General features: G+C 35.2%; 1 protein-coding gene across 6 annotated transcripts in view; it reads left to right on the top strand.

The window, feature by feature from the left end:
- The window catches only part of sll (adenosine 3'-phospho 5'-phosphosulfate transporter 1), a 161,468-nt gene that overhangs the window by 52,018 nt on the left and 85,579 nt on the right, over positions 1–23,871 (top strand). The window lies entirely within an intron of this gene.

Genomic DNA, 23,871 nt, shown 5'->3' with positions numbered 1-23,871 from the left:
ATGAAGTATCAACACTTCCACTTACCTACTATAGTATATATATATATATATATATATATATATATATATATATATATATATATATATATATATATATATATTGAAATATGTAAGACAGATGAGTGGATGGGTGGTGAGATAAACACAGGGAACCGTTTAGGGATTTATTCTGACGTTTCGTCCTCACCAGGACTTCTTCAGAGTACATACACATTCAAACAATTCACACTCTAAATACCCGCCGAATCTATCCGCGTTCCACCATGATCGACCTGACCTCTCGTCCTCCTACGCTCTGCCTCGCGAAGTATCAAGCGGCTGGCCGTTTTTGTTAATTTGATAAATCCATCGCGGTGGTTGTTGTTCGGATGTGTGGTAAGTGCCAAACACGCAGTATTTTGGCAGGAGTTTATTGCGGAGGTCTACACACAAGTAAGACAGTAAATGATCTGTCAAAAGCGAATGCTTGGGGGTCCTAGCTTGGGCATTAAGACGCGCCCGTGGACTACTTTCTGTTACATTGTTGCCAGGCGGGAAAAAGATTGGGCAAAACAATACATACTAACATATCTAGGTATATACAATAAATAAGTAAGGAAGGGCTTGGCTACAGTACTCCCCCCTTGAGAGTGTAGCGTCAGTGAAGAAAGTCTTTAGAAGTAGTAAAAAAATTCCCTTACTGAGCTTCTTAAACAATATCCTTCTTCAAAGTGTCTCACTTGGACTGACGCAGCAAAGGACTCCCCCCCCCCAAGCATTCGCTTTAGACAGATCACTTCCTGTCTTACCCCTACCAAAATACTGCGTGTTTGGCACTTACCACAGTGGAGTAACGAAAACCATCTTGCCGGCGATGCTTCGTCGAACGGTGGAGTTCGAACAGCGACGGCGGCCGAAGTCGTGGAATGCGTAGAGGAAGAAGTGCTTCCTCCTGCTGCTGCTGTCGTCGTTGAAGTGGCTACAGTGGTTGTAGGCGGAGAAGAGGAATTCATGTTGTTGTTGTCGGATGTTTCCCCAGTATACATGTTGTGTGTCGTATACGTGCTGCGTGTAGATCAGGACTGAACAATGCCGCACACTACGATTATTTCTTGCGCACTTTGAATTTCGTAAATGCGTAGTTCCATGCGCGTGCCGAGTCACAGTTTATGAATACGCATACGCACTTAACCACGTAATGTGTATGACCCTGAATCACTTAGGTATGGAGCACTGGTTATTAGGGTCACTTGGGCACTGTCACTCCAGGGTCACCACTGTGGTAAGTGCCAAACACGCAGTATTTTGGTAGGAGTTTATTGCGGAGGTCTACACACAAGTAAGACAGGAAGTGATCTGTCAAAAGCGAATGCTTGGGGGGGCCTAGCTTGGGCATTAAGACGCGCCCGTGGCCTACTTTCTGTTACATTGTTGCCAGGCGGGAAAAAGATTGGTCAAAACAATACATACTAACATATCTAGGTATATACAATAATTAAGTAAGGAAGGGCTTGGCTACAGATGGGAAGCGATGTATGCTGCTTCAGTTATTTTTCTTCTTTTCTTGGGAAGTCTTTTTTGCAGCACCTCTACTCTGTCCCAGTCTGGTAAGTGGCCATGAGTATATACATAAACCACTAGCGAGTTTGATACTCGGTGTGCCTTGACGTCATTCCTGAAGTCCTGGTAAGGACGAAACGTCAGAATAAATCCCTAAACGGTTCCCTGTGTTTATTTCACCACCCATCCACACACACACACACACACACACACACACACACACACACACACACTTTCAACGAACGGACGGCTTGAAGAACGCTCTGAAGAAAAGTGCAGATTGTGGATACCAACGCAAAGAGAAGTGCCTTTTTGTATTTGCAGGGGGGGGGGAATTGCTCGTGAGGTAGTGGGAAAGTAAGGAAAGAGGAGAGGGGGAGGGATTGCTGGGGAAATGGAAGGTAATGAGGAGGTGGAGAAAATGGCCCTGACGGGCCGCCGTAAGGTAGACAAACGACCCCAAGACGAGTTGGATGATAACATGTCTAATAGGAATGTGAAGATTAGAGGTATAGATAGGAGCAATATAGCAGAAAGTGATGAGAATATTTTCAAGGGATTTAAAGAGAGTGGGGGGGACACAAACCCCCCCCGACTGACAAGACTAGAGAAGAAGGTTGATAAGGTGATCGAGGACTTGGAGAGTAGGTTAGGTCATATGAACACCATTTTAAAAAGGGTTGAAAGATTGGAAGAACTGGAAAAGGCGAATAAAAACTTAACTGATGAAATAGAAGAACTAAAAAGACAGTTAAGAGAGGTAAAGGGGGAGAATGAGGAATTGAAGAAGAATAGTAAAGAAAACAGAGAAACAATAGCTAAAGAAAGTAAAAATTGGAAGCAAACCCAAGAAGGAAATAAGATTTCATTCACTGACATAGTCAAACAGCAATTGAAAGAACATACTGAAGACTCAGTTATTAAAGTGATGAGACAAAAGGAGAATATAGTAAGGGATTTAGCAGACAAGAAGAAATGTATAATTATATTAGGAATGGAAGAGAAACACAACACAGATAGAACCACAAGAATCAAAGAGGAAAATGAAAAAGTAAGCCAATTACTAGAATCAGTTCAGGAAGATGAACCAGGAATTATGAAACAAATCGAAGAGAAATTTAGACTCGGAAAGTATAGCACAGACAAGACCAGACCAATTAAGATTAAATTCAAGTCACAAACAACGGCAGAGAATATCTTATCCAAAACAGGGAAACTAGCAACAAGTGAACAACACAAAAAGATATGGATAAAAAGAGAAATGAATAAAGAGGAAAGAGAGGAAGAAAAGCAGAAAAGACTGGAAGCTAAGACAAAAAACGAGAACAGAACGGAGTCAGAGAAAGAGAGATTCTATTGGAGAGTAGTGAACATGAAACTAAGGAAGTTCGACATACAAAAGAAAAACATAAGGGAAACAGAGAACACAATGGAAGTGGCAGAAAACTAAGAGTGTCTTACACAAATATAGATGGATTAATAACAGGATTGAATGAGCTGAATGATTATTTGAAAGAAAAAGAACCGGACATAATGGGAATTGTAGAAACAAAATTAAAAGGCCCACTACCACCCAACAGTGTAGGACATGATGCATACAATTATTGGATTAGAAACAGAGAGAAAAAGCAAGGGGGTGGAGTTATGTTCCTGACTAAGAAGGATATAAACGTGAAAGGTGTCATATATGGAAAGAATACAGTAGAGATGATTATGATAGAAGTGGAAGACAGAGATAAGAAGAGCAGAAAATTTGTGATCAATTATGTGCCTCCGAAAACAACCTCATGGGAGGAGAGTGAATATAAAAGTATGCTAGAGGACACAAAGATAGCATTAACTAAAATAATGGAAGACGGAGGAAGAATAGTTATGATGGGCGACTTTAATTGCAAAGAAATCTGCTGGGAAGAAATGACAGTAAAGAGTGGTGATGACTCATGGGGAAATGCTCTACTTGAGATGATTACTGACCATTCAATGACACAATGGATACAAGAGAACACTAGGTATAGAAATGAAGAAGAACCATCGAGGCTAGACTTAATAATTACATCTGAACCTAGAATAGTGGACAAGATTGAATATAAAACACCAATAGGTAAAAGTGACCACATATTGATTGAACTGGAACTTAATGAAGAAAAATATATGAAAAGAAATGAACAATATAGAAAAGGAAGAATGATGTATGAAAAAACAAACTTTGATAAAATAAGAGAATTCTTCCAACAAGAAAACTGGGAAGAAATATACAAAGAAGAAACATCAGTGGAAGAGAAATGGAATATTTTGACAAAAATTTACAAAAAAGGAGTGGAAAAGTATGTCCCAAGACAAAAACAAGAAAAAGAATATGTAAAATGCTGGTACAACAAAAGTTGTAGGGAGTTAAAAGACAAAAGAGACAAAGCCTGGACCAGATGGAAAAAAGACAGAAGACCTGAAAAATGGAAAATATATACTGGTTATAGAAATGAATATGTACAAAAGTGCAGAGAGAAAAAAAGAAAATATGAAAAAGATGTTATAGAAAAGTGTAAAGATCAACCAAAACTATTCTACAGATTTGTAAACAATAAACTGAAAAACAAACAAGACTTGGAGAAATTGAGACAAGGAGGAGTTGAATACACTGAGGAAATGGAAATGGCAGAAATTATGAACAAACATTTTAAATCAGTGTTTACAAGGGAAAATATACAACCTGAAGAGATTGAGTGGAAAGAAAAAGTCCCCCCTATGGAAGAAATAGAAGTAACAAAGAATGAAATATTGACACACTTGGGTAATTTTGATGTCAGAAAATCGCATGGGCCAGATGAAATAGCAAACTGGATTCTGAAAGAATGCAGGAATGAGCTGGCAGACAAAATACATAGCATAATAAGCAGTTCCTTAAAAGAAGGAAAAGTTCCAGAAGATTGGAAAAAAGCAAATATAGTACCTATATATAAAGGAGGAAATAAAGAAGAACCTACCAACTATAGACCAGTCTCTCTAACAAGTACAATAGCAAAAATATGTGAAAGAATTATCAAAAGTAGATGGGTAAAATACTTGGAAAAAAACAACGTACTAAATCCAAGGCAATTTGGATTCAGACAAGGACGATCATGCGTCACCAATTTAATATGTTTCTATTCAAGGCTAATAGATATAATACAAGAAAGAGATGGATGGGCTGATTGTGCATTTCTAGACCTAAAAAAAAGCTTTTGACAAAGTACCACATAAGAAGTTGCTTAAGAAATTAGAATATGAAGGAGGAATACAAGGTAAATTGCTAAATTGGATGGAAGACTTTTTGCAAGAAAGAAAAATGCGAGTAGTGATAAGAGATCAGCACTCAAAATGGAATGAAGTAATAAGCGGTGTCCCGCAGGGAACAGTTCTGGCCCCAATAATGTTTGCTATATATATTAATGATATGGATGAAGGAATTGAAAGCTATATGAGCTTCTTTGCAGATGATGCAAAATTACTGAAAAGAGTGAAAACTGAAGAAGATTGTGAATCACTACAGAGAGATCTAAATAAAGTACAAGAATGGAGTAGGAAGTGGGAGATGGAGTTCAATACAAAAAAGTGTAGTATAATGGAATTTGGAAAAAGCAAAAACAGAATAACAGGATCATATAATTTGGGAGAAGAAGGAATAAAAAGAGTAGAAAATGAGAGGGACCTGGGAGTCATTGTTATGAATAATATGTCACCTGAGAAACATATAAATAAGATTTTTGGAGAAACTTATAATTTAATAAGAACAATCAAAGTGGCATTTACATACCTGGATGAAGAAATGGTGAGGAAAATCCTAGTCACCCTGATAAGACCAAGATTGGAATATGCAGCAACGATATGGTCACCAAGTACAAAAAAATGTATAAAAAAACTTGAAAGAATACAAAGAGCAATTACTAAACTGGCACCAACACTCTCAAAACTATCATATGAAGAGAGACTACAAAAACTTAAACTACAGACACTAGAGCAAAGAAGAGAGAGAGGAGATTTGATAGCTATTTACAGAATCATGAAAGGCATAGAAATTACTGATAGAGAGAATCTGATAAAATGGGATGACAGAAATACAAGAGGACACGGAAAGAAAATAAAAAAAGACAACTATAGAAGAGATTTGAAAAAGAACAGCTTTCCTCACAGAGCAATAGACAGTTGGAACAAGTTAGATGAGAAAGTGGTGTGTGCAAAAACAATACATGAATTTAAAAATAGTTTAGATAAAATGAGATATGAAGACGGGACCTCACGAGCATAGCTCCCCTTCCCGTAAAATACAACTAGGTAAATACACACACACACACACACACACTTTCAACGAACGGACGGCTTGACGAACGCTCTGAAGAAAAGTGCAGATTGTGGATACCAACGCAAAGAGAAGTGCCTTTTTGTATTTGCAGGGGGGGGGAAATTGCTCGTGAGGCAGTAGGTAAGTAGGAAAAGAGGAGAAGGGGAGGGATTGCTGGGGAAATGGAAGGAAATGAGGATGTGGAGGACTTGGCCCAGGCAGACGGGCGTAAGGTCAACATGAAACGACCACCGGATGACGAAATGGCAAATAAAAATGTAAAGATTAGAAGTATAGAGAGGAGAAATACAGTAGAAAGTGACGAGAATATGTTCCAGGGATTTAAAGAGGGTGGGGGGGACACAACCCCCCCCCCGACTGATAAGACTAGAGGAGAGAGTTGATAAGGTGATCGAGGACTTGGAACGTAAGTTAGGTAAGGTAGACTCCATCTTCCAGAGAATTGAAAGATTGGAACAACTAGAGAAGGCTAACAGAAACTTAACTGAAGAAGTAGAGGACCTAAAAAGACAGTTAGGAAATGTAAAGGAGGAGAATGAGAAATTGAAGAAGAATAGTAATGAAAACAGTGAGAAAATAGCTACAGAAGCTAAAAATTGGAGAATAACTCAAGAAGGGAATAAGGTTTCATTCACTGACATAGTCAAACAGCAATTGAAAGAACATAATGAAGACTCAGTTATTAAAGTGATGAGACAGAAGGAGAATATAGTAAGAGAATTAGCTGACAAAAAGAAATGTATAATTATATTAGGAATGGAAGAGAAACATAACCCAGATAGAACCGCAAGAATCAAGGAGGAAAATGAAAGGGTAAGCAGTTTATTAAAATTAGTCCAGGAAGATGAACCAGAAATTATAAAGGAAATTGAGGAAAAATTCAGACTCGGAAAATATAGTACAGATAAGACCAGACCAATTAAGATTAAATTCAGGTCACAAACAACGGCAGAGAAAATTCTATCCAAGACAGGGAAACTAGCAACAAATGATCAATATAAAAAGGTATGGATAAAAAGAGAAATGAATAAGGAGGAAAGAGAGGCAGAAAAGCAGAAAAGAATTGAAGCTAAGGCAAAAAACGAGGAAAGAACGGAGTCAGAGAAAGAGAGATTCTATTGGAGAGTAGTGAACATGAAAATAAAGCAGTTCGACATACTAAAGAAAAACATAAGGGAAACAGAGAACACAATGGAAGTGGCAGAAAACTAAGAGTGTCTTACACAAATATAGATGGATTGATAACAGGATTGAATGAACTGAATGATTATTTGAAAGAAAAAGAACCGGACATAATGGGAATTGTAGAAACAAAATTAAAAGGCCCACTACCACCCAACAGTGTAGGACATGATACATACAATTATTGGATTAGAAACAGAGAGAAAAAACAAGGGGGTGGAGTTATGTTCCTGACAAAGAAGGATATAAACGTGAAAGGTGTCATATATGGAAAGAATACAGTAGAGATGATTATGATAGAAGTGGAAGACCGAGATAAGAAGAGCAGAAAATTTGTGATCAATTATGTGCCTCCGAAAACAGCCTCATGGGAGGAGAGTGAACATAAAAGTATGTTAGAGGACACAAAGATAGCATTAACTAAAATAATGGAAGACGGAGGAAGAATAGTTATGATGGGCGACTTTAATTGCAAAGAAATCTGCTGGGAAGAAATGACAGTAAAGAGTGGTGATGACTCATGGGGAAATGCTCTACTTGAGATGATTACTGACCATTCAATGACACAATGGATACAAGAGAACACTAGGTATAGAAATGAAGAAGAACCATCGAGGCTAGACTTAATAATTACATCTGAACCTAGAATAGTGGACAAGATTGAATATAAAACACCAATAGGTAAAAGTGACCACATATTGATTGAACTGGAACTTAATGAAGAAAAATATATGAAAAGAAATGAACAATATAGAAAAGGAAGAATGATGTATGAAAAAACAAACTTTGATAAAATAAGAGAATTCTTCCAACAAGAAAACTGGGAAGAAATATACAAAGAAGAAACATCAGTGGAAGAGAAATGGAATATTTTGACAAAAATTTACAAAGAAGGAGTGGAAAAGTATGTCCCAAGACAAAAACAAGAAAAAGAATATGTAAAATGCTGGTACAACAAAAGTTGTAGAGAGTTAAACGACAAAAGAGACAAAGCCTGGACCGGATGGAAAAAAGACAGAAGACCTGAAAAATGGAAAATATATACTGGTTATAGAAATGAATATGTACAAAAGTGCAGAGAGGAAAAAAGAAAATATGAAAAAGATGTTATAGAAAAGTGTAAAGATCAACCAAAACTATTCTACAGATTTGTAAACAATAAACTGAAAAACAAACAAGACTTGGAGAAATTAAGACAAGGAGGAGTTGAATACACTGAGGAAATGGAAATGGCAGAAATTATGAACAAACATTTTAAATCAGTGTTTACAAGGGAAAATATACAACCTGAAGAGATTGAGTGGAAGGAAAAAGTCCCCCCTATGGAAGAAATAGAAGTAACGAAGAATGAAATATTGACACACTTGGGTAATTTTGATGTCAGAAAATCGCATGGGCCAGATGAAATAGCAAACTGGATTCTGAAAGAATGTAGGAATGAACTGGCAGACAAAATACATAGCATAATAAGCAGTTCCTTAAAAGAAGGAAAAGTTCCAGAAGATTGGAAAAAAGCAAATATAGTACCTATATATAAAGGAGGAAATAAAGAAGAACCTACCAACTATAGACCAGTCTCTCTAACAAGTACAATAGCAAAAATATGTGAAAGAATGATCAAAAGTAGATGGGTAAAATACTTGGAAAAAAACAACGTACTAAATCCAAGGCAATTTGGATTCAGACAAGGACGATCATGCGTCACCAATTTAATATGTTTCTATTCAAGACTAATAGATATAATACAAGAAAGAGATGGATGGGCTGATTGTGCATTTCTAGACCTAAAAAAAGCTTTTGACAAAGTACCACATAAGAAGTTGCTTAAGAAATTAGAATATGAAGGAGGAATACAAGGTAAATTGCTAAATTGGATGGAAGACTTTTTGCAAGAAAGAAAAATGAGAGTAGTGATAAGAGATCAGCACTCAAAATGGAATGAAGTAATAAGCGGTGTCCCGCAGGGAACAGTTCTGGCCCCAATAATGTTTGCTATATATATTAATGATATGGATGAAGGAATTGAAAGCTATATGAGCTTCTTTGCAGATGATGCAAAATTACTGAAAAGAGTGAAAACTGAAGAGGATTGTGAATCACTACAGAGAGATCTAAATAAAGTACAAGAATGGAGTAGGAAGTGGGAGATGGAGTTCAATACAAAAAAGTGTAGTATAATGGAATTTGGAAAAAGCAAAAACAGAATAACAGGATCATATAATTTGGGAAAAGAAGGAATAAAAAGAGTAGAAAATGAGAGGGACCTGGGAGTCATTGTTATGAATAATATGTCACCTGAGAAACATATAAATAAGATTTTTGGAGAAACTTATAATTTAATAAGAACAATCAAAGTGGCATTTACATACCTGGATGAAGAAATGGTGAGGAAAATCCTAATCACCCTGATAAGACCAAGATTGGAATATGCAGCAACGATATGGTCACCAAGTACAAAAAAATGTATAAAAAAACTTGAAAGAATACAAAGAGCAATTACTAAACTGGCACCAACACTCTCAAAACTATCATATGAAGAGAGACTACAAAAACTTAAACTACAGACACTAGAGCAAAGAAGAGAGAGAGGAGATTTGATAGCTATTTACAGAATCATGAAAGGCATAGAAATTACTGATAGAGAGAATCTGATAAAATGGGATGACAGAAATACAAGAGGACACGGAAAGAAAATAAAAAAAGACAACTATAGAAGAGATTTGAAAAAGAACAGCTTTCCTCACAGAGCAATAGACAGTTGGAACAAGTTAGATGAGAAAGTGGTGTGTGCAAAAACAATACATGAATTTAAAAATAGTTTAGATAAAATGAGATATGAAGACGGGACCTCACGAGCATAGCTCCCCTTCCCGTAAAATACAACTAGGTAAATACAACTAGGTAAATACACACACACACACATATATATATATATATATATATATATATATATATATATATATATATATATGTATATACATATATATATATATATATATACATACACACTTATGGTTCCCAGTGATCAATTAATATCTTTTTCAACCACATATCACTTTAAATTCCATACCATCGCAAGCGAGACTGAGAATCGCTCGAAGGAGGCATCAGTTGGAAATTGAAACGTGGATGAACCGAGGGTTACATTGACGTAACCCAATACGCTATCAAGAGAGATATAAGTTGAGTACGACTTTCTTATATTTGTATGCTCGAATTACATACACATACACGAAATATCGCGTTCAACCCATCTCGGCTAAGATAGAGCATCGGACGTATGTGCGCGTGGGAAATTTTATACATACACACTGAATGGTTCCCAGTGATCAATTAATATTTGTTTTCAACCACATATCACTTAATTCCATACCATCGCAAACGAGACTGAGAATCGCTCGAAGGAGGCTATCTCTCTTGATAGCGTATTGGGTTACGTGAGGTCTACCATTTACATACATTTATTTTAGCGATACGTGAGATCTACCATTTATATACATTTATTTTAGCGATACTCACACATTTTGTACATATCCTAGGAATGACTTAGATATAATAATTGGATTTCTAATTACATTCATATTAAAGGAAGAAATGTAAAAATAAACATGTTATCATATATTTCCATACATTTATTCTAGCGATACACACTTCGTACATCTAAGAATGACACAAATAGGTTAGGTTAGGTCAGGTCACGTGGACAGGTCACGTTTTTTTATGTATTTGGGCAGGACACATGTTTGATGGACAGGTGCGGGGAGCGTCCCGGAGGAACGCGGGTCACGCGGTAGACCTCAGGCTGCACCTGGGTAGGCGACATATGGCGGTAGACCTCACGCTATAGTAGCAAACACACACACACACACACACACACTTCAACGAATGGACGGCTTAGAAGACGTTCTGAAGAAAAGTGAAGTCTGTGGATCCCAACGCAAAGAGAAGTGCCTAGTGTTTTTGCAGGGTGGGGGGGAAATTGCTCGTGGAGTAGTGGGAACGTAGGGAAAGAGGAAAAGGGGAGGGATTACTGAGGGAAATGGAAGGAAATGAGGAGGGAGTAGACTTTGACCAGCCAGACAAGCGGAAGGTAAACAAAAGACTTAGCGAGGATCAAATGTCTAATAAAAATGTAAAGATTAGAAGTATAGAGAGGAGCAATACAGAAGAAAGTGACGAGAATATGTTCCAGGGATTTAAAGAGGGTGGGGGGGACACAACCCCCCCCCCCCCCCCCCCGACTGATAAGACTAGAGGAGAGAGTTGATAAGGTGATCGAGGACTTGGAGCGTAAGTTAGGTAACGTAGACTCCATTTTTCAAAGAATTGAAAGGTTGGAACAACTAGAGAAGGCTAACAGAAACTTAACTGAAGAAATAGAGGACCTAAAAAGACAGTTAGGAAATGTAAAGGAGGAGAATGAGAAATTGAAGAAGAATAGTAATGAAAACAGAGAGAAACTAGCTACAGAAGCTAAAAATTGGAGAATAACTCAAGAAGGGAATAAGGTTTCATTCACTGACATAGTCAAACAGCAATTGAAAGAACATAATGAAGACTCAGTTATTAAAGTGATGAGACAGAAGGAGAATATAGTAAGAGAATTAGCTGACAAAAAGAAATGTATAATTATATTAGGAATGGAAGAGAAACATAACCCAGATAGAACTGCAAGAATCAAGGAGGAAAATGAAAGAGTAAGCAGTTTATTAAAATTAGTCCAGGAAGATGAACCAGAAATTATAAAGGAAATTGAGGAAAAATTCAGACTCGGAAAATATAGTACAGATAAGACCAGACCAATTAAGATTAAATTCAGGTCACAAACAACAGCAGAGAAAATTCTATCCAAGACAGGGAAACTAGCAACAAATGATCAATATAAAAAGGTATGGATAAAAAGAGAAATGAATAAGGAGGAAAGAGAGGCAGAAAAGCAGAAAAGAATTGAAGCTAAGGCAAAAAACGAGGAAAGAACGGAGTCAGAGAAAGAGAGATTCTATTGGAGAGTAGTGAACATGAAAATAAAGCAGTTCGACATACTAAAGAAAAACATAAGGGAAACAGAGAATACAATGGAAGTGGCAGAAAACTAAGAGTGTCTTACACAAATATAGATGGATTGATAACAGGATTGAATGAACTGAATGATTATTTGAAAGAAAAAGAACCGGACATAATGGGAATTGTAGAAACAAAATTAAAAGGCCCACTACCACCCAACAGTGTAGGACATGATACATACAATTATTGGATTAGAAACAGAGAGAAAAAACAAGGGGGTGGAGTTATGTTCCTGACTAAGAAGGATATAAACGTGAAAGGTGTCATATATGGAAAGAATACAGTAGAGATGATTATGATAGAAGTGGAAGACCGAGATAAGAAGAGCAGAAAATTTGTGATCAATTATGTGCCTCCGAAAACAGCCTCATGGGAGGAGAGTGAACATAAAAGTATGTTAGAGGACACAAAGATAGCATTAACTAAAATAATGGAAGCCGGAGGAAGAATAGTTATGATGGGCGACTTTAATTGCAAAGAAATCTGCTGGGAAGAAATGACAGTAAAGAGTGGTGATGACTCATGGGGAAATGCTCTACTTGAGATGATTACTGACCATTCAATGACACAATGGATACAAGAGAACACTAGGTATAGAAATGAAGAAGAACCATCGAGGCTAGACTTAATAATTACATCTGAACCTAGAATAGTGGACAAGATTGAATATAAAACACCAATAGGTAAAAGTGACCACATATTGATTGAACTGGAACTTAATGAAGAAAAATATATGAAAAGAAATGAACAATATAGAAAAGGAAGAATGATGTATGAAAAAACAAACTTTGATAAAATAAGAGAATTCTTCCAACAAGAAAACTGGGAAGAAATATACAAAGAAGAAACAACAGTGGAAGAGAAATGGAATATTTTGACAAAAATTTACAAAAAAGGAGTGGAAAAGTATGTCCCAAGACAAAAACAAGAAAAAGAATATGTAAAATGCTGGTACAACAAAAGTTGTAGGGAGTTAAAGGACAAAAGAGACAAAGCCTGGAACAGATGGAAAAAAGACAGAAGACCTGAAAAATGGAAAATATATACTGGTTATAGAAATGAATATGTACAAAAGTGCAGAGAGAAAAAAAGAAAATATGAAAAAGATGTTATAGAAAAGTGTAAAGATCAACCAAAACTATTCTACAGATTTGTAAACAATAAACTGAAAAACAAACAAGACTTAGAGAAATTAAGACAAGGAGGAGTTGAATACACTGAGGAAATGGAAATGGCAGAAATTATGAACAAACATTTTAAATCAGTGTTTACAAGGGAAAATATACAACCTGAAGAGATTGAGTGGAAGGAAAAAGTCCCCCCTATGGAAGAAATAGAAGTAACAAAGAATGAAATATTGACACACTTGGGTAATTTTGATGTCAGAAAATCGCATGGGCCAGATGAAATAGCAAACTGGATTCTGAAAGAATGCAGGAATGAACTGGCAGACAAAATACATAGCATAATAAGCAGTTCCTTAAAAGAAGGAAAAGTTCCAGAAGATTGGAAAAAAGCAAATATAGTACCTATATATAAAGGAGGAAATAAAGAAGAACCTACCAACTATAGACCAGTCTCTCTAACAAGTACAATAGCAAAAATATGTGAAAGAATTATCAAAAGTAGATGGGTAAAATACTTGGAAAAAAACAACGTACTAAATCCAAGGCAATTTGGATTCAGACAAGGACGATCATGCGTCACCAATTTAATATGTTTCTATTCAAGGCTAATAGATATAATACAAGAAAGAGATGGATGGGCTGATTGTGCATTTCTAGACCTAAAAAAAGCTTTTGACAAAGTACCACATAAGAAGTTGCTTAAGAAATTAGAATATGAAGGAGGAATACAAGGTAAATTGCTAAATTGGATGGAAGACTTTTTGCAAGAAAGAAAAATGAGAGTAGTGATAAGAGATCAGCACTCAAAATGGAATGAAGTAATAAGCGGTGTCCCGCAGGGAACAGTTCTGGCCCCAATAATGTTTGCTATATATATTAATGATATGGATGAAGGAATTGAAAGCTATATGAGCTTCTTTGCAGATGATGCAAAATTACTGAAAAGAGTGAAAACTGAAGAAGATTGTGAATCACTACAGAGAGATCTAAATAAAGTACAAGAATGGAGTAGGAAGTGGGAGATGGAGTTCAATACAAAAAAGTGTAGTATAATGGAATTTGGAAAAAGCAAAAACAGAATAACAGGATCATATAATTTGGGAAAAGAAGGAATAAAAAAAGTAGAAAATGAGAAGGACCTGGGAGTCATTGTTATGAATAATATGTCACCTGAGAAACATATAAATAAGATTTTTGGAGAAACTTATAATTTAATAAGAACAATCAAAGTGGCATTTACATACGTGGATGAAGAAATGGTGAGGAAAATCCTAATCACCCTGATAAGACCAAGATTGGAATATGCAGCAACGATATGGTCACCAAGTACAAAAAAATGTATAAAAAAACTTGAAAGAATACAAAGAGCAATTACAAAACTGGCACCAACACTCTCAAAACTATCATATGAAGAGAGACTACAAAAACTTAAACTACAGACACTAGAGCAAAGAAGAGAGAGAGGAGATTTGATAGCTATTTACAGAATCATGAAAGGCATAGAAATTACTGATAGAGAGAATCTGATAAAATGGGATGACAGAAATACAAGAGGACACGGAAAGAAAATAAAAAAAGACAGCTATAGAAGAGATTTTAAAAAGAACAGCTTTCCTCACAGAGCAATAGACAGTTGGAACAAGTTAGATGAGAAAGTGGTGTGTGCAAAAACAATACATGAATTTAAAAATAGTTTAGATAAAATGAGATATGAAGACGGGACCCCACGAGCATAGCTCCCCTTCCCGTAAAATACAACTAGGTAAATACAACTAGGTAAATACACACTCCACCGAACGGACGGCGTAGAGGACGTTCTGAAGAAAAAGTGAAATTTTCGTGGATCCCAAAGCAAAGGAAGTACCTATTTTATTTACAGGGTGGGGAGGTGGGATTGCTCGTAGTGTAGTGGGAAAGTGAGGAAAAAGGAGAAGGGGAGGGATTACTGAGGGAAATGGAAGGAAATGAGGAAGGAGAGGACTTGGCCCAGGCAGGCAGACGCCATGTAAACAAAAGAGGTCCCGATCAATTTAGTGACGACGAAATATCTAAAAAAAATGTAAAGATTAGAAACATAGATAAGAACAATTCAATGGAAGGTGAGGATAATAATTTCCAAGGATTTAAAGAGAGGGAGGCGGATACCAACCTCCCCCGACTAGCAAAACTGGAGGAAAGGCCTGAACAAATGACTGAACATTGGGAGATTAGGTTCGGTAAAATGTCAAAACTTGCAGAAAAGGTTGAAAGATTGGAAGAACTAGAGAAGGCGAACAAAAACTTAACTGATGAAATAGAAGAACTAAAAAGACAGTTAAGAGAAGTAAAAGAGGAGAATAAAGAATTAAAAAGGAACAATAAAGACAATAAATAAACAATAGCAAAAGAGGCACAGGGGTGGAGGAAGATACAGGAAAATAGTAAAGTTGCATTTACTGATATAATTAAACAGCAAATGAAAAAACAAACCGAAGACTCAGTTATCAAAGTGATGAGACAGAAGGAGAATATTGTAAGAGACTTAGCAGACAAAAAGAAATGTATAATTATATTAGGAATGGAAGAGAAACATAACCCAGATAGAACCTCAAGAATCAAAGAGGAAAATGAAAAATTATGCAGTTTACTACAATTAGTTCAGGAAGATGAACCAGAAATAATGAAACATCGAAGAGAAGTTCAGACTCGGAAAGTATAGTACAGATAAGACCAGACCAATTAAGATTAAATTCAGGTCACAAACGACGGCAGAGAATATCTTATCCAAAACAGGGAAACTAGCTACAAGTGAACAATATAAAAAGGTATGGATAAAAAGGGAAATGAATAAAAAGGAAGAAAAAAAGAAAAGACTTGAAGCTAAGGAAAAAAACGAGAACAGAACAGTCAGAAAAAGAGAGATTCTATTGGAGAGTAGTGAATATGAAACTAAGGCAATTCGACATACAAGAGAAAAACAAAAGGGAAACAGAGAACACAATGGAAGTGACAGAAAACTAAGAGTGTCTTACACAAATATAGATGGATTGATAACAGGACTGAATGAGCTGAATGATTATTTGAAGGAAAAAGAACCGGACATAATGGGAATTGTAGAAACAAAATTAAAAGGTCCACTACCACCCAACAGTGTAGGACATGATGCATATAATTATTGGATTAGAAACAGAGAGACAAAGCAAGGGGGTGGAGTTATGTTCCTGACTAAAAAGGATATAAACGTGAGGTGTGTCACATATGGAAAGAATACAGTAGAGATGATTATGATCGAAGTGGAAGACAGAGATAAGAAGAGCAGAAAGTTTGTGATAAATTATGTGCCTCTGAAAACAGCCTCGTGGGAATAGAGTGAACATAAAAGTATGTTAGAGGACACAAAGATAACATTAAATAAGATAATGGAAGATGGAGGAAGAATTGTTATGATGGGCGACTTTAATTGCAAAGAAATCTGCTGGGAAAAGATGACAGTAAAGGGTGGAGACGGCTCATGGGGAAATGCTCTACTTGAGATGATTACTGACAATACAATGACACAGTGGATAGAGGAGAACACTAGGTATAGAAATGAGGAAGAACCATCGAGACTAGACCTAATAATTACATCTGAACCTAGAATAGTGGACAAGATTGAATATAAAACACCAATAAGTAAAAGTGACCACATATTGATTGAACTGGAACTAATTGAAAAAAAAAATACATGAAAAGAAATGAACAATATAGAAAAGGAAGAATGATGTATGAAAAAACAAACTTTGATAAAATAAGAGAATTCTATCAAAAAGAAAACTGGGAAGAAATATACAAAGAAGAAACAACAGTGGAAGAGAAATGGAATATTTTGACAAAAATTTACAAAAAAGGAGTGGAAAAGTATGTCCCAAGACAAAAACAAGAAAAAGAATATGTAAAATGCTGGTACAATAAAAGTTGTAGGGAGGGAGTTAAAAGACAAAAGAGACAAAGCCTGGACCAGATGGAAAAAAGACAGAAGGCCTGAAAAATGGAAAATATATACTTGTTATAGAAATGAATATGTAGAAACGTGCAGAGAGGAAAAGAGAAAATATGAAAAAGATGTTATAGAAAAGTGTAAAGATCAATCAAACCTATTTTACAGATTTGTAAACAACAAATTGAAAAACAAACAAGACTTGGAGAAATTAAGACAAGGAGGAGTTGAATACACAGCGGACATTGAAATGGCGGAAATTATGAACAAACATTTTAAATCAGTGTTTACAAGGGAGAATACACAATCTGAAGAGATCGAATGGAAAGAGAAAGACCCTCCCATGAAAGAAATAGAAGTAACAAAGAACGAAATATTGAAACACTTGAGTAATCTTGATGTCAGAAAATCGCATGGACCAGATGAAATAGCAAACTGGATTCTGAAAGAATGCAGGAATGAACTGGCAGACAAAATACATAGCATAATAAACAGTTCCTTGAAAGAAGGAAAAGTTCCAGAAGGTTGGAAAAAAGCAAATATAGTACCTATATATAAAGGAGGAAATAAAGAAAACCCTACCAACTATAGACCAGTCTCTCTAACAAGTACAATAGCAAAAAATCTGCAAGTACAATAGCAAAAATCTGTGAAAGAATTATCAAAAGTAGATGGGTAAAATATTTAGAAAAAAACGTGTTAAATCCAAGGCAATTTGGATTCAGACAAGGACGATCATGCGTCACCAATTTAATATGTTTCTATTCAAGGCTAATAGATATAATACAAGAAAGAGATGGATGGGCTGATTGTGCATTTCTAGACCTAAAAAAAACTTTTGACAAAGTACCACATAAGAAGTTACTTAAGAAATTAGAAACTGAAGGAGGAATACAAGGCAAACTGCTTAAATGAATGGAAAACTTTTTGCAAGAAAGAAAAATGAGAGTAGTGATAAGAGACAAACACTCAAAATGGGATGAAGTAATAAGCGGTGTTCCCCAAGGAATAGTTTTGGCCCCATTAATGTTTGCTATATATATTAATGATATGGACAAAGAAATTGAAAGTTACATGAGCTTCTTTGCAGATGACGCAAAACTGTTAAAAAAAAGTGAACATGGAAGAAGATTGTCACTACAGAGTGATCTCAATAAAGTATGGGAATGGAGTAGGAAGTGGGAGATGTAGTTCAATACCAAAAAGTGTAGTATATTGGAACATGGAAAAACAAAAAAAGAATAACAAGATCATATAAATTGGGAGAAGAAGGAATAAAAAAAGTAGAAAATGAGAAGGACCTGGGAGTCATTATTATGAATAATATGTCACCTGAGAAACATATCAACAAGATTTTTGGAGAAACTTATAATTTAATAAGAAGAATCAAAGTGGCATTTACATACCTGGATGAAGAAATGGTGAAGAAAATATTAATCACTTTGATAAGACCAAGATTGGAATATGCAGCAACGATGTGGTCAACAAATACAAAAAAATGTATAACAAAACTTGAAAGAATACAAAGAGCAATTACAAAATTGGCACCAACACTCTCAAAACTATCATATGAAGAGAGACTAGCAAAACTTGAGCTACAGACACTAGAGCAGAGAAGAGAGAGAGGAGATTTGATAACTATTTACAGAATCATGAAAGGCATAGAAATTATTGATAGAGAGGATCTAATAAAATGAGATGAAAGAAATACAAGAGGACACGGAAAGAAATACAAGAGGACACGGAAAGAAAATCAAGAAAGACAGCTATAGAAGAGATATTAAAAAGAATAGCTTTCCTCACAGAGTAATAGACATTTTGAACAAGTTAGATGAGAAAGTGGTGTGCAAAAACAATACATGAATTTAAAAATAGTCTAGATAAAATGAGATATAAAGATGGGACACCATGAGCATAGCTCCCCTTTCCGTAAAATACAACTAGGTAAATATAACTAGGTAAAGTAGGTAAATACACATGCATATATATATATATATATATATATATATATATATTATATATATATATATATATATATATATATATATATATATATATATATATATATATATTATATATATATATATATATATTGCGGTATATAACTAAACGAAATTTTACAGTTACATGTAATACGTTTTTAGGGTAAAATTCTTTTGTAATTTGTATTGTAACCTGTCCAAGCAATAGTAATCTTTTGCAAAAAATAAATAAATAGATAAAAGAAATAATAATAATGATAATAAATAAAATAGAATAAAATAATAAATAAATAGAAGATAAATGATAATGAAAATACATAAATAGAATAAAAAGATACATAATTAAATATAAATAAATAAATAATAAATGAAAAATAAATATAAAGTACTATATTTCAATACAGTACCCAACGTATAATTATGACAATCCTATACATAGAGTACATGTAATGGATACACCACATTATGCCAGCTACTTTTTCTTTAGTAATGAAACAAATATTTATGTATAAAGAAATAAAACGTTCATCACTGATTATCTATTAAGGTATGTATCATATTTAATCAAATAATATTTTGGCTTTTGTTGGTAGAAAATTAGGAGTAAATGAAGATACAGACCTTTAAGTATATGTAGGGATTTATATAAGAGTAAATTCAATAATTCGTGTACGACACTGAGCATGTGGCGGGATTAGAGGGATTAAGGCAATGACGGATTTAAGAAAGGTGGAAGGAGAGCTGGAGGTAAATGTGAGTAAAAGATGAATATGCACAAAGGGAGAGGGTGGCAGCAAGTTGGAAGTAACCCTTAAAGGAGAGAGGCTTGAGGAAGTGGATATTTTTAAGTGTTTGAGATTGCATGTGGAAGGAAATGTAGGAGTGGGAGTGGAGGTAAACTGTAGAGTGAGAGAAGCAAGTAAATGTCTTAAGGGATTGAAGTGTCATGCGAAGTATCAAGGAATATATGCAAAGAGAAGATTGTGAAGGAGTGATGGTGTGTACAACACTGTAGGGGATTAAGACTTAGAATTCAAGAGAGGCAGAAAGGAGAAATATAAATATGTTTGACATGAAGTGTCTGAGAAGTATGGTAAGGGTTACAAGGTTGGATAGAGTTACAAAAGAAGATGTGAGGAGGAGAGGGTGTGTGGAAAGGCTTCTTATAGCATTGTTTCTGACCCGGGCAGTGGTCAGGAGCCAGGGATGACCCTTCATCCATGAGAAGCTTAGAGGGAAACAAGGATGGTGGATGGGAGTGGAATGGAAGGAAATAGGTGCTCACCTTGCCTGGCCACCATCTTAGGAGAAGAAGCCCTTTGTGTGTGTATTTACCTAGTTGTATTTTACGGGAAGGGGAGCTATGCTTGTGGTGTCCCGTCTTCATATCTCATTTTATCTAGACTGTTTTTAAATTCATGTATTGTTTTTGCACACACCATTTTCTCATCTAACTTGTTCCAAATGTCTATTACTCTGTGACGAAAGCTGTTCTTTTTCAGATCTCTTCTATAACTGTCTTTCTTGATTTTCTTTCCGTGTCCTCTTGTATTTCTATCATCCCATTTTATTAGATCCTCTCTATCAATAGTTTCTATGCCTCTCATGATTCTATAGTTATCAAATCTCCTCTCTCTTTTCTTTGTTCTAATGTCTGTAGTTCAAGTTTTGCTAGTCTCTGTTCATATGATAGTTCTGAGAGTGTTGGTGCCAATTTTGTAATTGCTCTTTGTATTCTCTCAAGTTTTATTATACATTTTTTTGTACTTGGTGACCACATTGTTGCTGCATATTCCAATCTTGGTCTTATCAAAGTGATTAGTATTATTTTCACCATTTCTTCATCCAGGTATGTAAATGCCACTTTGATTGTTCTTATTAAATTATAAGTTTCTCCAAAAATCTTGTTGATATGTTTCTCAGGTGACATATTATTCATAATAATGACTCCCACGTCCTTCTCATTTTCTACTTTTTTTATTCCTTCTTCTCCCAATTTATATGATCCTGCTATTCTTTTTTTGCTTCTTCCAAATTCCATTATACTATACTTTTTAATATTGAACTCCATCTCCCACTTCCTACTCCATTCCCATACTTTATTGAGATCACTCTGTAGTGACTCACAATCTTCTTCAGTGTTCACTTTTTTCAAAAATTTTGTATCATCCGCAAAGAAGCTCATATAACTTTCAATTCCTTTATACATATCATTAATATATATAGCAAACATTATTGGGGCCAGCACTGTTCCTTGTGGAACACCACTTATCACTTCATCCCAATTAGAGTGTCTCTTATCACCACTCTCATTTTTCTTTCTTGCAAAAAGTCTTCCATTCATTTCAGCATTTTGCCTGTATTCCTCCTTCAGTTTCTAATTTCTTAAGCAACTTCTTATGTGACACCTTGTCTAAAGCTTTTTTTAGGTCTAGAAATGCACAATCAGCCCATCCATCTCTTTCTTGTATTACATCTATTAGCCTTGAATAGAAACATATTAAGTTTGTGACGCATGATCGTCCTTGTCTCAATCCAAATTGTCTTGGATTTAGTATGTTGTTTTTTTCTAAATGCCTTACCCATCTACTTTTGATCATTCTTTCACAAATTTTTGCTATCATGCTTGTTAGAGAGACTAGTCTATAGTTGGTAGGGTCTTCTTTGTTTCCCCCTTTATATATAGGTACTATATTTGCTCTTCTCCAATCTTTTGTAACTTTTCCTTCTTTCAATGAACTGTTTATTAGGCTATGTATTTTGTCTGCCAGTTCATTCCTGGATTCTCTCAAAATCCAGTTTGCTATTTCATCTGGTCCATGCGATTTTCTGACATCAAGATTACTCAAGTGTTTCATTATTTCATTCCTTGTTACTACTATTTCTTTCATAGGGGGGACTTTCTCCCATTCGATATCACTAGGTTGTATGTTCTCCCTTGTAAACACTGATTTAAAATGCTTGTTCATAATTTCTGCCATTTTTATTTCCTCTGTGTATTCAACTCCTCCTTGTCGTAGTTTCTCTAAATCTTGTTTGTTTTTCACTTTGTTATTTACAAATCTGTAAAATAGTTTTGGTTGGTGTATACATTTTTCTATGACATCTTTTTCGTATTTTCTTTTTTCTTCTCTGCACACTTGTTCATATTCATTTCTATAACTACTGTAGTATATATTTTCCATTTTTCAGGTCTTTTGTCTTTGATCCATTTTATCCAAGCTTTATCTCTTTTGTCTTTTAACTCCCTACAACTTTTGTTGTACCAGCACTTAACATATTCTTTTTCTTGTTTGTCTTGGGACATACTTTTCCACTCCTTTATAAATTCTTGTCAAAATATTCCATTTCTCTTCCACTGTTGTTTCCTCTTTGTATATTTTTTCCCAGTCTACTTTTTGAAAGAATTCTCTTATTTTATCAAAATTTGTTTTTTCATACATTAATCTTCCTTTTCTCAATTGTTCATTTCCTTTTATGTATTTTTCCTCATTTAGTTCCATTTCAACCAATATGTAGTCACTTTTACTTATTGGTGTCTTATATTCAATCTTGTCCACTATTTCAGGTTCTGATGTGATTATTAGGTCCAGTCTCGATGGTTCTTCATTTCTATACCTAGTGTTCTCTTGAAATATGGGTCATTGTATTGTCAATTATCATATCAAGTAGTACATTTCCCCATGAGTCGTCTCCACCCTGTACTGTCATCTCTTCCCAGCAGACTTCTTTACAATTAAAGTCACCCATTATAACTATTCTTTCTCCATCTTCCATTATCTTATGTAATGTTATCCTTGTGTCTTCTAACATACTTTTATGTTCTCTCTCTTCCCACGAGACTGTTTTAGGAGGCACATGATTTATTACAAACTTTCTGCTCTTCCTATCTTTGTCTTCCACTTCCATCATAATCATCTCTACTCTATTTTTTCCATATGTGACATTCTTCACATTTATATCCTTCTTGGTCAGGAACATAGCTCCACCCCCTTGTTTTACCTCTCTGTTTCTAATCCAACAGTTATATGCACCACGTCCTATACTGTTGTGTGGTAGTGGACCTTTCAATTTTGTCTCCACAATTCCCATTATGTCCAGTTCTTTTTCTTTCAGGTAATCATTCAGTTCGTTCAAGCCTGTTATTAAGCCATCTATATTTGTGTAAGACATTTTCAATTTTCTGCTACTTCCATTGTGTTTTCTGTTCCCCTTCTGTTTTTCTCTGCTATGTACCATTTTCTCACTTTGATATTCACTACTCTCCAATAGAATTTGTCTTTTTCTGTGTCTGTTCTTTTCTCGTTTTTTCCTTAGCTTCTTGTCTTTTTGCTTACTCATCCTCTCTTTCCTCTTTATTAATTTCTCTTTTTATCCATATCTGTTTAAATTGTTCACTATTTGCTAGTTTCCCTGTTTTTGCTAAGATATTCTCTGCTGTTGTTTGTGACCTGAATTTGATCTTAATTGGTCTGGTCTTATCTGTATTGTATTTCCCTAGTCTATATATTTCTTCAATTTCTTTCCCCGTTTCTGTTCCATCTTCTTGAACTACTTCCAATATCTTATTTACTTTCTCCTCCTTTATTCTTGTAGTCCAATTTGTATTATACTTCTCTTCCATCCCCAATATAATTATACATTTCTTTTTATCCGCTAAGTCTCTCACTATATTCTCTTCCTCAT

This window comes from Oratosquilla oratoria, chromosome 27, assembly GCF_046742065.1.
Source record: "Oratosquilla oratoria isolate Oo_2021 chromosome 27, ASM4674206v1, whole genome shotgun sequence".
Lineage (NCBI taxonomy): Eukaryota > Metazoa > Arthropoda > Malacostraca > Stomatopoda > Squillidae > Oratosquilla > Oratosquilla oratoria.
Note: the sequence above shows the minus strand (reverse complement) of the source record. Positions and strands in the feature narration are given on the sequence as shown.